The following is a 4722-nucleotide window of genomic DNA, read 5'->3' on the forward strand; positions in this document are numbered from 1 at the left end:
TATTCAGGTCCTTGTCTATTTTTAAGCAAGTTGTCTGATTTCTTGGTACAGAGTTGAATTAGTTATATATTTTGTACCTTCACCCCTTATAAGATGTTTGGTTTACAAATACTTTCTCCCATGGCAAAGGTTGTATCTTCATTCTGTTGATTATTTCCTTTGCTGCACAGAAGTTTAATTTTCTTTGATGCAATTCCTTGTTTTTTGTTTTTGCTTTTGTTGCCAAGATTTTGAGATCATATACAAAAAAATTGCAAAATTAATGTCAAGAAACGTCTTCTCTGTTTTCTTTTAGGATTTTTACAGTTTCAAGTCTTTTGTTGAAGTCTTAAATCCACTTTGAGTTGAATTTTTTAAAAGACATTAGGCACAGCTCCAATTTTGATCTTCTGCATGTGAATATTCAGTTTTCCCAACACCATAAATTAGATTGTCCTCTCTCCACTACATGTTCTTGGAAACTTTCCTGAAGATAAATTGACTGTACATACATACATTTATTTCTCTGCAGGCTCCCCATTCTATTTCCATGGTCTATATGTCTCTGTTTATACTGGTAACTTGCTGTTTTATTTATTTCACTTTGTAGCATATTTTGAACTCAGGTAGTAAGTTGCCCATGGCTTTTTGTTTTGTTTTGTTTTGTTTACAGGGGTTGTCTTGTTTTGTTTTGTTTGTTTTGGTTTGGTTTGGTTTGGTTTTGCTCAAGATTATTTTGGTTATTTGGGATCTTTCTTCAATCCCTGCAAATTTTTTTAATATTGTTTTTATTTCTGTGACAAATGACATTGAAAATTTGAAAGGGTGTGCATTGATTCTGTAGATAACTTGGGGAAGTGTGGACATTTTAAAAATATTAAGGCTTACAATTCATGTACATAGTATCACATAGTATATCTTTTCATTTAGTTGTCTTCTTCAAATTCATTCTCTCTCTCTGTCTCTCTCTCTGTCTCTCTGTCTCTCTCTCTCTCTCTTCCCCCCCCACACACATACACACACACACACATACACAGACATGCACACACAGAGATACAGATACAAACTTAGTGGATTTTATTGTTACATTTTTGAATGTCCATATTCTTTTAATAACAAAATGACAATACTTCTTATGAATATTAATGCAAACTCCTCAAGAAACCTTAGTAAACCAAACCAACTGCATATTTTAGGATTATACACAATTATCAAGCAGAAATACAAGAGGAAATCAACATAGAAAAATCAATCAACACTATAAACCATGTTGATAGAATAAAGGAAAAATTATTATCTCAGTTGATGCAGAAAAAGCATTTGACAAAATTCAACATCTTTTCATGATAAAAATACTCAACTAAAACAGAATCTAAGAAAACTTCCTCATATAAAGGTTACAAAAAACTCAAAGACCATGTTATACTAAATGGAGAATACTCCAGGGGAAAAGTAAACTTTTCCCTAAGTTCAGAAAGAATACAAATATACTTGTTTCTCCACTGCTATTTAACCTTGTACTAGAATTTCTTTCTTTCTTTCTTTCTTTCTTTCTTTCTTTCTTTCTTTCTTTCTTTCTTTCTTTCTCTCTCTCTTTCTCTCTCTCTCTCTCTCTCTCTCTCTCTCTCTCTTTCTTTCTTTCTTTCTTTCTTTCTTTTTTTCTTTCTTTTAACCAGGGATTGCACCCAGGGGCATTTAACCACTGAGCCATATCTCCAGCCCTTTTAATATTTTATTTTGAGACAGGGTCTTGCTAAGTTGCTTAGTGCCTCATTAAATTGCTGAGGCTAACTTTAAACTGGCAATCCCCCTGCCTCAGCCTCCCAAGCACTAGGATTACAGGTATGGACCACTGCACCCAGCTGTACTGAAATTTCTAGCCAGACAAATTAGACAAGAAAAAGAAATGAGTCATTCAAATTGTAAAGAAAGGAGTAAACTGTCTCTGTTTGCAGGTAGCATAATCTTAGAATTAGAAAATTAGAGCCAGGCTCTGTGGCACACACCTGTAATCCCAGCAGCTCAAGAGGCTGAGACAGGAGGATCACGAGTTCAAAGCCAGCTTTGTAACTAAATGAGCAAATGTATAGTAAAGAATTTGGCTTTGCCCCCAAGAGAGTTCTGACTTTTGCTCTTGGCTCCTGGGCTGTAATCTACACCACACCTAGTAGGAGTGTCTTTTTTTTAAGTGGGGATTGGAAGTACCAAGTCTTAGGATAGGGGCTGGCCATGCCAGAAAGACCAAGAGTAGGATTTGGGGTGGAGGCTTTTGATCATGTTGTATCAGGTAACCTCGATATATGCAACAACATGCATAATATAATGCCCTCCTCCACTCACCCTCCTCCCCTACCATGTCTCTCTATTTCTCAACAGTACTGGGGATTGAACCCAGGATTGCTCTAACACTGAGATACATCCAGCCTTTCTTATTTCTGATTCTGAAACAGGGTTTCACTAAGTTGTTCAGGTTGGCCTTGAACTTGTGATCCTCCTGCCTCAGCCTCTTAAATTTTGTGGATTGCCATCATGAGCCACCACACTCAGCAATATTTACTTAATACTTGGGTGCTAATGTGTGTTTTGTTTTGTTCCACTTTCTTTTTCTACTTTTTTTTTTTGGAAGTAGGTACACTAACACAGCTTCATAGAAAGTCTCAAAACCCAGTAGTGCAAATCTTACAGACTTTATTCTCCTATGAGGAAGTTTTGTCTATTTTAGATCCTTTTACTCTCCTCAGGCCTTATTTTTCTATCACTACTTCCATTAGCAAGTATTGCACAGACAGATGCAAATAAATGTCACATAGCCTAGTTTCAAACTGTTTCAAAATCTTGGACTCTTCTGCTTATTAACTTCCAAACAAATGGGAATTTAATAAATTTATTGAAAGCTTTCTCTTCCATAAAATCAGATACTGGTAGTATTTTGTGTCAGGGAATCATGGGGGAGAACTAAACAAGATGATACCTGTAAATGACATCAGACACAATGAAAAATAGCATATATCAAATTAATCATAGCTGATATATTGTGGTAGTGATCATTATCATCAATTTTCTTATCCTTTATAATGTTCTTTTCTTGAATAAGAGAAGAGTACATTTTCTACTCTGAACCCATAATTTTAGAAGAGGAATGGTGTTAGCTTCTAATCAGCTGATCATCCTCTCCCACTTCCAGGACAAATAAAAAGTGTCACTAGGATTATTTATGGAGAGTCAAAGAAAAGGAAAATAATCAAAGCCCTTTAGAGAAATATATTCCCATTATCAATCCTCTGTTTGTGATCTCTTATTGTTTTGAATTTTGTAGAGTTCAATGAAATCCGCAGTTCAATGGGAACTGGCAGCAATCTTTAAAGCCATGATTGCCCTCAGCCTGCAGGAGAATGTCTTCTCCCAATGCCTCTGAGTCCCACCCTTCCTCATTCCTGCTCTTGGGAATTCCAGGATTGGAGGCTGCACAGGTCTGGCTTGGTTTTCCTTTTTGTGTCCTGTATCTGACTGCTCTTGTGGGAAACTTTGTCATTCTGTTTGTGATCTGGACTGATCCTAGACTCCACCAACCCATGTTCTACTTTCTGGCCATGCTGTCAGTGATCAACCTGAGTCTCTCTACCACTACCATCCCCATGATGCTGGGCATCTTCTGGTTCAATCTTCAGGAGCTGTGTTTTGGGTGCTGTGTTGCTCAAGTGTTTTTTGTGCACTTTTTCCCAGTCATGGAGAGCATTGTACTTCTGGCTATGGATTAAGATCATTATGTGGCTATTTGTAACCCTCTCAGGTACACCGCAATCCTCACCAACAAAATCATTGGGGTGATTGCTGTGGCCGTGGTTCTGTGAAGCTTGTGCATGATTGCACCTGTCGTTTTTCTCCTCCTGAGGCTGCCTTACTGTGGGCATAGCATCATCCCTCATACCTACTGTGAGCACATGGGAGTGGCATGTCTGGCTTGTGCCAGCATCCGTGCCAATGTCTATTATGGTCTAGGGAATATTTCTATCTTGTTCCTGGATATGCTTCTAATCATCATCTCCTATGCTAAAATTTTATGCACTGTTTTCTACCTCCCTTCCCAAGGTGCGCGCCTGAAGGCTCTCAACACCTGCAGTTCCCATATCTGTGTCATCTTAGCCTTCTTTGGCCCAGCTCTTTTCTCCTTCCTCACTCATCGTTTTGGTCAAAACATCCCCCAGTATATCCATATCCTCCTGGCTAATCTCTATGTAGTCATCCCCCCTGCCCTCAACCCAGTCATTTATGGGATCAGAACCAAGCAGATCCAGGAGCGGGTGAAGAGTCTCTTTGCTACAAAAGATTGAATGAGAGTAACTTATTTAGGTTATGGAAGCCTGAGACCTAAAAGAATGAAATTTATGATAAAAATTAATAAAGAAATTTCTTTTGTCAAATCAACCTTCAATTGTATAAACATATTATATATATAAATACATATATATGAAATATTGACCACAGTTATTGGAGACGTGTGTGTTTGTATGTGAGTGCATATTCTCTATTGAATCCTAACACAGAATATGCCATGTAAGTGTAAGTTTCAAGGAGGAGAACTTGAATTCATTGAGGGAAGAACTTACTATTAGAACTATCTGGCTATCGACCTCTTTTAGGTAGTAACAAAATTTCCTTCATACAGATATTAAATTGGAGGTCCAGTTAAGAGTTAAATTAACAAGGGTGTAATTTGTGAATATTTAGTAAAACTTTGATACC

General features: G+C 37.3%; 1 pseudogene; it reads left to right on the forward strand.

The window, feature by feature from the left end:
- The first annotated feature begins 3371 nt into the window (after positions 1–3371).
- On the forward strand, positions 3372–4310 carry LOC107157571 (annotated as a pseudogene).
- Positions 4311–4722: the final 412 nt, after the last annotated feature.

Source organism: Marmota marmota, unplaced genomic scaffold, assembly GCF_001458135.2.
Source record: "Marmota marmota marmota unplaced genomic scaffold, marMar, whole genome shotgun sequence".
In the NCBI taxonomy this organism is placed as follows: domain Eukaryota; kingdom Metazoa; phylum Chordata; class Mammalia; order Rodentia; family Sciuridae; genus Marmota; species Marmota marmota.